Source organism: Rattus norvegicus, chromosome 1 (assembly GCF_036323735.1).
Source record: "Rattus norvegicus strain BN/NHsdMcwi chromosome 1, GRCr8, whole genome shotgun sequence".
NCBI lineage: Eukaryota > Metazoa > Chordata > Mammalia > Rodentia > Muridae > Rattus > Rattus norvegicus.
In genome coordinates, this window is record NC_086019.1 from 166,365,883 (window position 1) to 166,376,657 (window position 10,775).

The window sequence follows — 10,775 nt, forward strand, 5'->3', positions numbered from 1 at the left end:
GGTGTGGATGCGCTGCACTAGGGTGTATATAAGCCGTGCCAAGCGGGCGCGCGGGGTTCTCCTTTTTTTTTTTTATTTTTTATTTTTATTTTTTTTATTATCTTGAGTATTTCTTATATACATTTCAAGTGTTATTCCCTTTCCCGGTTTCCGGACAGACATCACCCTCCCCCCTCCCCTTCCTTGTGGGTGTTCCCCTCCCAAACCTCCCCCCATTGCCACCCTCCCCGCATAGTCTAGTTCACTGGGGGTTCAGTCTTAGCAGGACCCAGGGCTTCCCCTTCCACTGGTGCTCTTACTAGGATATTCATTGCTACCTATGGGGACAGAGTCCAGGGTCAGTCCATGTATAGTCTTTAGGTAGTGGCTTAGTCCCTGGAAGCTCTGGTTGCTTGACATTGTTGTACTTTTGGGGTCTCGAGCACCTTCAAGCTCTTCCAGTTCTTTCTCTGATTGCGCGGGGTTCTCCTTAAGATTGAATAAAAGTTTTGGCTGCAGCAAGGATTCGTATGTCCCCGCGTGTTTTCTTGGTGGCGAGGTCGCGTGCGGTACACTGAGCCAGAGAAATCATCTGAACAAAAATGAGAAAACCGGGGAGGGGAAAAAAAATGAGAAAACCTATACCATGAAAACACTAACCAGTTGAAAGCTAATGTTGCCATTAAATAAATGCCATTTAATAAAAATAAAAGTAGACCTTTGTTACATAATAATTGTACCTGAAATGCAACGTTTCTTCCTAGGGGGACCCTGTTAAGCTTTAGGGAGTGAACAAAATTTATAATCTCAGGAAAGTCACAAATTGTTGGAAAGTTACAAGTCTCAGGAAGAGCCCCAAACTAACAGGATTCACAGGGTCCCTGCCATGGTTATTTAAATGGTTAACAAGTACCTGGGAAGAAAGACTCTTTGTTCTGTCAAACTGCCTGCCATTCAGTCAGTGAGGTTCAACAATGCAGATTTATGAATTTACACACCTACTGGGTTGTCTTTTTGTGGCCTCTATTCTCCCCAATCCTACTAAACTCATTAACCTTGTTCATTTGCCATGTCGGACTTTGGTGGAAACATTTCTTTGTCCTGTCATTAGTGATCTGTCTGTGATGTCTGTTCTCATCTCCCCAGGAAAAGTCACAGAACAACTTTAGAAGAAAGGCCATGACTAGATTCATAATAATTATGATCTGTACTCTCCAGAAAATCATCAGTACGTGAAAATCACTTCACTAAATGCACAGCCTTAAAGTCCACTAAGAGTATTGAAATGAAGTGTGTCAAATCCAGTGTCATGGTGAAAACCTTCAATATGTCACCGAATGAAAATCAGTATTCCAATTTATTTTCTTTAAATTTTCATGTTCCTTACTGAAAAAAATTCCACTGTGTATTCACACCACATCTTTGTGTTCTAATTATCTGTTGATGAACACCTAGGACGGCCCCACTTCCTTCCTGTGAACAATACAGCAACAAGAAGTATTCAGAAAAGTGGATGCCTTTAGAAAGTATTACATTAAGCAAGATGAAACAGGCTCAGAAAAAGTAAAATCTTCAGACTCTGTACTTATGCAGATCCTGACTTTTAGTATTTGATGGATGTGAATAAGAGGGTATAAGGGTGGGCTATGTTACGGAATTAGATAAGAGGTCATGGACGGGTGTTGAGGGAAGAGCAGGCAATGGCCACAGGGGACATGATGGATGGTATAGGGCTGTGGGGGAAGGAAACTGCAGATACAAAGGTTGTTTAAAGTATGCTGTGGCTTTCAGTTTAGTTTTTTTAATTTTTAATTTTCAATTTAATAGTATTTCAGAGTGTATGAACGAATGAGTTTTTAAATCTGTATTGGTCTTTTCATGTCTCTTCTTGGGTTTTCCCCCTACTGTTTGCTTGGTCCTATCACAGTATGTTAGTTTTTATTGTATTGTATTATTGTCGGTTTGTATTCTGACGAGAAAGAGAAAGGTGGTAGATATGGATGACAGGGAGAGTGGAAAGAAACTGGGAAGAGTAGAGGGAAGGGAAAACCATAGTCGGGATACATCCTTTAAGAAAAAAAGATCTATTTCCAAGAAAAGGAAAATATAAATGACAAGAAAATTCCACAAATAAATGTAGTACTTTTTGTGCTAAATATATAAAAATGATTATATATAAACTAAAATAGTATAAGTAGTATAAATAACATAAATAAAAAGGTATACACTCAAAACTTATAAACAGAAAGAAAATCAAGGATATGGCCTAGATGTTCATAAACAATCAAGATGTAGTGGGTTCATACAATGGAATTTTCTCAATTGTAAAAAAAATGAAATTGGAAGTAAAATGGATATGTACCTCATTTTCATTATAGGATATATCAAAATCTTGGACATCATTTTATAGCTAGACAGGGATTAATAGCCTTGGAGGCCATTAATGATAGACCTCCTTTTCATCATTCACTTTGGACCCTGTCTCCCATTTCCATGGTGAAATGAAGAAGAGAAACTTTGCAGTTGCCCTTCCTTAGGATTTTAAAATCTCTGTGGGAAGGTGAAGTTTTCTGGGCTTTGCTGGAACCCATTAAGGGAAAGTTACTTCCTCCTGCTTCAAGGAGTTTCCACCCTGGGATCTCCTCGAGATATGGCCTTCAGATCTGCCTCAGAGATTTGAACTTTACACACATCGTACCCTTCCCTTACGAAGTAATCCAACTGAGCCTTCCCATCACTCCTCAGAAAGACATGCTAAAGGCATGGGGAGAACAGTTACCCCTTCAATGAAATAATGTGCCTATACCTCCCAGAAGCCCAGGCTGTGATTCAGGTGCTCGAAGGCCTTCACTTACTGCCTGCTTTTTGGAGTTGTAACTCAGAAAGACTAACTTTTCCTTTTCTTCTCTTTAGTGGATGCTGGCGGGGTTCTCTTCTTTCTCTGGAGTCTTCAGTGCATCATATAGCTGCGATGTATCTACTTGTCGAGCTTCATTGCTGAACCTGCCTGGTTTCTTGGCCCCTAATGCAGAAGACCAGGTTATCCCTTTCCTCTTCTCAATCTCTCTCCTCCCAGAAGCTGCCAAGATTATAGCTTGTCAGGCTTGTTGCTTCACTTCCAACTTCTCACAGGCCTCCTGCATTCCTGTGGGCTCATTTTTAAATTCTTTGGAGACAACAATGGACATGTTGAGTTATTAGAGAGAACACATATCTAGGTCTTCTCCAGACATGGGAGAGAAGTTAGTGGTGTGCTGTAATAATGAGACTCCATATATAATGGGAGATATTGGAAACACAGCTCTAAATCTTCCTGATGTGGTAGCATCCCTTGGGGTCTTCAACCAAATTTACAAAAAGCCTCTGCTCCCTCTGTCATTGAGTCTTATGTGAACTAATGCTATTCTATGCTGTAATGATTGCAGGGGTGCAGGAGAGTTACTTAGTAGTGTGGAGTGTTTTTCTTGGTGAAACAGACATGTGGGCCAACAAGACTAGAGGGTTCTGGGTCTGAGGTAAGTGTCTAAGAATACAAAGGTGTTTGTCTGGAATTCAATAGGGAGGGAAAAATGTAGAACCACAACAGTAAGTAACTCTAGTGTAGAGGACAGAGAGTGAGGACTGGGAGGGAAGAATGGGAGGCTATGGATGACTTCCTGGAGCTTATGTGCCAGGATTGCTCACTCCTTCCTAAGATCTGATGAGTCCCCAACCAGTGTAAATATCCTGCCCCCCGTTTTCTCTAATTTTCATTTTTACATTCTAGATTCTGGAAGTACTCAATGGAAAACAAAGTTCAGAAATCAATGAAGATCAAAGTAAATAAAAACAATTAGATAAGACTTCGCTGTTCTGTCATTGTAAGGGAGAGGTTGCCCCTGACCCTTCCGGGGCTTCTGGTTCTTCTCACTTACACAGCATCCCAGGATTCCTTTTTACATCCTTTTCTTCCTCTTTCTGTAAAGGAGGGTGATGCACATAGCTGGGTTGGGCCCCCTCTACCATTTTCATGACTCTTTGAGTTTTTGCTGCCCCATCTAGACTGCTGTCATGGTGGATATATTTTTAGTCTTTGTGTGCTGTTGATTGACTTGTGGTAGTTGATGTCCACATAGGAATTGGGCCAAATCAGATTCTTCAGTGTAGCAGACCAATCTACATTTCTCCTTGTGGTCCCATAGACTTCTTATTTTACACAAATATGCTCAGTTGGCATATTATTTTACTTAGTGATGTAAAACTCTACCTGGATGTAATATTTCCATCTCCTTCAAGATGCAGATCGTCTAATGTAGTTTTGGGCACAGCGACAGTGAAAAACAATTAGGAAGTGAGATGAAGGGTGTTCATTGTCTTCCCTATAGTGACCCTTGACTCTCTCTATGTCCCACAGCACCATGCTCAACACCTAAAAAATACACAACCAATCTAATGAAAGAGAAGCATGTTTTCCTAAAGCAGGAACAATAAAGAAGCTGTGTGGTTAATATTCATTACCACAAACAGTCAGAACATGCTGGGTATGTGAATGCCCCCAAATAGAGAAAGAGCTGGGAGAGTCATCAGTGGAAATGTTTTATTAATAATCGCTAGATATTGCCACTAGATACAAACACAACAGTGTAAATATACTTTATTTAGACTTGACTTTCTTTGACATTTTGTTATGATACTGCAAACATTGCACTAAGTCAATGTTGTTTGACTGGGTGAAACAAACAAACAAACAAACAAACAAACGTTTAAAAAGATAAACAGGATTCTAATGCTTAAAGTCTTTCTTTGCCTTTTATAAGTCAGGGTCTAAGAAGGTCAGTCATGCAGGATGAAGTTTGGGGCCCTTCAGAAGTTTTCCAGCTAAATTCCTGTCCTCTGATCTTACACCTTTTCCACCAATTGATCTCATCCAACCTCACGGCAGCCCTCCAGCATGCTTTCTCCAAGGGCTCCCAGCATCCGTGTCATGAAGGAATTAAGGGCTTTCTAGTTATATTCGTTCTGTAGAGGAGATCCTAGGGGAGAGGGATGTCATACCGATTAGCTCATGGTCCCTGGGGATGCTCAGAGAAAGGATACTTTGTTCTTTAGGTCCTCTCACACAGTGGCATACTGCCCAAGGCAGAGTCTTCTGCCGTGTGGCCACTCTGTGGTAAGGATGGATCGGGACTGCAGGCAGAGATGACAGTTGTCATGAGGAGAGACGCGTTGGTATTAATCATCAGAGCCTGGTGCTTCTGTGCCACTCTGCCCATGCCATGAGCTTTCAGAGTGTGAGTGTAAAAATGAGGGAGGTCGGGGAGGCAAAATGATGGCTGCCTTAATCATTTGGTCATCCAGTGGAGTTTGTGTTTGGAACTATCAGAACAGCCAGAGGTCAGTCCAGCTGTCCTAGCAGCTGTTTTGAGGCTTAGTGGGAACATGAGTGGAGGGAGAAATGCTTCTTGACTCTGAACCTATTTGTTTTGTGACTCTGAAGAGCTCCATTCTCAAGTCTGGATAAATAATAATAATACACTCCATTAGCCTCTAGCAGAGAGCTTGCAGATCTGTCCTGTGATGGCCTAGAACTTTTAGGTTTCCCTTACGAATTAGTAAATTCTACACTACAAAAAGCATCCATAAACAAGTAAGATTAACTACAGTTTTAAACAATGAATGTTAGCCACTGCCCCACCCCCGTCACCATTCTTTGCTCTCAACTCCCTCTTTCTCCCAGTGATGCCCTTCTTTACAAGCCCCCTTTTTACTGCCATCCTTCATTTTGTGTGAATAGATTAGAGTTTCTTGCCTGAGTATAGGTGGGGAGTTATGGGCTGTATTCTTATGCAGTGCTAGAAGAAAGAGGGTGTCTTTGGTCTTATTATTTTGATGTAGCTTATGGCCACACATTGCATTTTTCTCTCATGGTCTTTTTAAATAAACAAATAGGATGGTTTAAAAAAACAAGGTAGATAATAAGTAAATGAATCAAATGGCTATGGCCATTATAACTTTACTTTTTAAGAGCAGAAGGTAGGCACGACTTGACCCAAGCCTGCAGCTTGATGACCCCTGGAATGACTTCCCAGCCAGCATTTACAGTTTTGATTTTGATTTTGTGTTTTAAGACAATCTCTGTTCCTGTCATCCAAGCTGGCTTTGGACTGTCAACCTTCCCAGCACTGATATTTTGAGTGTCTAAAGCAACCATGTTGCCCTGGAGTTACCTGTTTCAAAAGCCCTTTTCTGGTAAATGTAAGAGGACAGGGAGGCTGGAGGGAGGGGTAAGGGAGTAGCTCCAACCCTCAGGTCCTAAACGATGTTCTCTGTTTAGAGGAAAGCCAGAATTCTGGGTGAAGATGGGCTCATATGACTCGTGTAAGTCATCACACAGGTAATGTTTCATGTGTGTGAGAGTAAGCTCGACACAGTTAATGGTGAACTGGAAATTTCTCAATGCATTAGGGGAAGCCTGACTGTACTTGTGTAGTGCATAGTGAAGGGCTACTGGTGTGAATTGTAAAAATGAAAGCCAGTGTCACTGCTTGATCAGAACATTTGTGAGCTAACACATATGATGGCGACTGTAAGAATATGGTGAAAATGTGTGTGCATGTATGTGCATGTGTATGTGGATTGTGTGTTTGTGCATTTGTATGCATGTGTGTGTGTGCATGTGTATGTGTGTGTGAGTGTGTGTCTGTGTTTTTCTTTCTTTCCACTATGTGGATTCTAGCAACTGAAGTCATGTTATCAGGCTTGGCCTCTTTTAGACACCGAGTCATCTTGACTCAATGGCCCAATGAAGGGTTTTAAAATTAAAGGAAGCTTGGTGCTACCTAAACTTGGATTTTAGACTGGCTACTAACAGATTGTTTGAAAAAAAATATTTACTTAATTGTTAGTTTCTCACACAAATTTGTGATGGCTTCAATTTCATGTATTTGATGTGAGAATTAAAAATAAGAATATGTTTGATATTCAGGCATTCAATGATTACTATTATAAAATTAAGAAACGTAAGTAATTGGAGATTACACACAAACATAAATGAAAGGTGACATTAGGCTTGGCGATTGTGGCACAGTAGATGGTTCTGTAGAGGAGATGCAGGGTAGTTTTTGGGTTACAGGGAGATGGCAGTAGGTTTGTGAGGAGGGAGGGGGAAGGCAGCAGAGGATAAATCTTGCTTTTGTGAAATGGAAAGGAGAGGAGACACAGACATATGTACACAGCTGGTTCAGTCGGGAGAAGTTGAAGTCTCTAGCCATGGATTAATGTGGAGGGGTAAAGACAGGGTTGGGGTCCAGTCCACATATGGAAGGTTCAGCCTTGCAGTGGAGGAAGAGGAAACATGGCTGTATATGAATCAGTGGTAGAGGACGTGAGGGGCTCTAACACCAGCTTTCTCCTTGAACAAGGCATCTGAATGTCAAAATTGTCTGATAAATTGAGGCAGGGTGGAGTAGGACAGACAACAACAGATTCAAGTTTGCTCTGAGGATCCAGATTTCAGCCTACCATTTGGACAACCTAGTGATCTTTGCTGTTTGTTCTCCTATCAGTGAAATGGGAAGGCTGCCATCGTTAGCTCAGCTGCAGTGATTAAGACACAAAGCACAGGCAGCCATAACTGATGCTTGCTCACCCCACCCTCTCTTCTCTATGCATCTGACACTGCACGGCAAGAGAGAGCTACTTAAAATGCACACGTACCCACCATTCCTTAGCCTGTCCATCAGTTCAGACTCAGAAACTGCAAGATGTCATAGGGAGAAACAAAGGTTCAAGTCAGTGTGCCAAGGAGGGCAGTGGTGGGTAGGGTGGGAACTCATGCTTCAGTGGTAGAATTCTTGCATCCCAAAGAAGGCAGGAGCAGGGAGCTTAGATAGGCAGTACTGAGTGACTACAAAATGATAAAAATTCCTCTGCAGCAACTTCAGTATCTGTTGAAATATTGAGAAACTGGGCATTTAGCCCAATGGTAAAGTACCTGCTTACCATGTATGTACCACCACCACCACCACCACCACCACCACCACCACCACCACCACCACCACCATCACATGTAACTCTCAAGAAATAAGGACAAATCAGATGTTGCTAGACTGTAGCTTAGTAATAGAGTGCTTGCCTAGTGTGCACAACACCCTGGCTTTGATTTCTAACAGCAGTGTCTAAAAAGGAGAGGGGGCTGAATTTGCAAGAAGAGAGGCTGGCAATGGTAGAAATAAAGATGTATAAATAGGATGGCCGTGTCTAGGAAACCAGTCTGATAACTCTTGTATTTGCACCAAATGCAGCTACCCAGCTTTTATAGATGCCCAAAGTCAAAGGGGGAAGCCTCAGGCAATAGTGTGTGATGCGTACAAGCCTTGCTCCCTTAATGTCTTCTCTGGACTCTGAGCTCCATTTTCAAAAGCTCTTTCAGATTTCCTCTCCCTGCAACACCCCCCCCCCCCAGTAATGAGTCTGAGTCTTCAGTGGCGGCTTCTTCTTCCTCTTCCTCTTCCTCTTCCTCTTCCTCTTCCTCTTCCTCTTCCTCTTCCTCTTCCTCTTCTTCTTCTTCTTCTTCTTCTTCTTCTTCTTCTTCTTCTTCTTCTTCTTCTTCTTCTTCTTCTTCTTCTTCTTCTTCCTCCTCCTCCTCCTCCTCCTCCTCCTCCTCCTCCTCCTCCTCCTCCTTCTTTCCGGAGCTGGGGACCGAACCCAGGGACTCGCGCTTGCTAGGCAAGTGCTCTACCGTTGAGCTAAATCCCCAACCCCCCTCTTCCTCCTCCTCCTCCTCCTCTTCTTTGTCTTCGTCTTTGTCTTCATCTTCATCTTCTTCTTCTTCTCCTCCTCCTCCCTTCTCCTCCTCCTCCTCCCTCCTCCTCCCCCTCCTCTTCTTCTTCCTCCTCCTCCTCCTCTTCCTCCTCCTCCTCCTCCTCCTTCTGTATACCTTCTAAAACCTTGGGGCTGTATGCAAGCCCTTCAGTGATTTGCCTCTTACTTCCTCTAACCCCCGAGTCCTTTGACACGTCTTTGATGTGGCCCATGTTCCTCCATCATCACACTTCTTTACTTTGGCAAGCCCTTACTTATTCTTAAAGATTAAGGTCATGAAGCCCTTCTAGAAAGCATTTTCAGAACTCATCCCAAAGTTTTTCAGGTTGGGCTTTTTCTTATACATTTGCTTATTTTATGTAAATAGATACTGTACTTGGTTTTTGTCTGTTCCTCAGATACCCATACCTTGAGCAAAGCTGGTGCCCAGTGTGCCCATTGAACTGATAGGCAGCTCCGTTGGGACTTTTCTTTTGAGAAGTAATATTCCAATTGCACAGCTCAGAGCTGTGGCCTTCTAGACTGGTCTGTCTTAAAGATAATCCACCCCATCTTTCACTCAGTTTCAAATGATTAGAGAAACCTAGGGCAGGACAGCAACTTACTGTTGTTTATATAGTAGATAGAATGGTGAGGATTTGTCCTCATCTCTTCACCGAGAGATGTACTATGGGGTTGCCACAATTACTGCTCAGAGTGCTTTTTGCTGTTCTATCCAGTGAAAAATGTCCCATTCTCCTCCTCAACCCCTTCCAGCTTTTTGGGAAGAGAGAAGTGACTGCCATATCCCATACTCTGATATACACATGACCTGGCCTGGGTATGGCAACTTTTACCCACACAGGAACCAGCCATTCTGCATTCATTTTGTTGGGCATCCCTGGCCTGGAAGAGCAGCACTTGTGGATCTCTCTCCCCTTCTTCATTTCCTACCTGGTGGCACTCTGTGGAAACAGCATTCTTATCCTTGTAATCCTCACTGAACACAGTCTCCACGAGCCCATGTACCTCTTCCTCTGCATGCTGGCTGCAGCTGACCTCATCCTGTCTACTACCACTGTGCCCAAGGCTCTGGCCATATTTTGGTTTCATGCTGGAGCGATTTCCCTTGATGGCTGTGTCACTCAAATCTTCTTCATCCATGCTACCTTCATTGCTGAATCGGGGATTTTGCTGGCCATGGCATTTGACTGCTACGTGGCCATCTGTGACCCACTGCACTACAGCACAGTGCTCAGTCATATGGTAATTGTTAGGATCCGCTTGGCTGTGGTCTTGAGAAGTTTCTGTGTGATCCTCCCAGATGTGCTCCTTTCTGCCTTTCTGCCACAGCAATGTGTTGCCGCACACCTACTGTGAACACATGGCCGTTGCCAGGTTTGCCTGTGCTGATATTCGCGTCAATGTTTGGTACAGCTTGTCTGTCCTCCTGTCTACTGTAGTGCTCGATGCTCTGCTCATATTGGTCTCCTACGGTCTCATTCTTCACACAGTCTTCCGCCTCCCTTCCGGAGGAGCCCGGCAAAAGGCCCTGGGCACATGTGGATCCCACCTTGGTGTTATTTCCATGTTTTACCTGCCTGGCATTTTTACCATAATTACCCAGAGGTTTGGGCACCACGTTCCTCTCCATACCCACATCCTACTGGCCAATGTCTGCATGTTGGCCCCTCCCATGCTGAATCCCATCATCTATGGGATCAAAACCAGGCAGATTCGTGAGCGTGTACTAAGTAGTTTGTCTTCACAGTGGAAACTATGCTGAGTTTGATTAACTAGGCGGCATACGCAACACAGAGCTTTACAGTGTGTACCTACTTTGCAAAGACTCAAGAATGAATCAAGACTTCCATGGATAGGGTACAAAGTGATTTGTCTTGACTCTCAAAGTCATTTTGCTACGTGACCAGAGAAGTATAGTGTTTAGGAAGCACGAACTTTTGGGTGAGGATTGAATCTTGACTTTATTGATGATAGTGGTGGCAACAATGACA

At 43.1% G+C, this 10,775-nt stretch overlaps 1 pseudogene; it reads left to right on the top strand.

The window, feature by feature from the left end:
- Or52b3-ps1 (olfactory receptor family 52 subfamily B member 3, pseudogene 1) lies at positions 9,604–10,546 on the top strand (annotated as a pseudogene).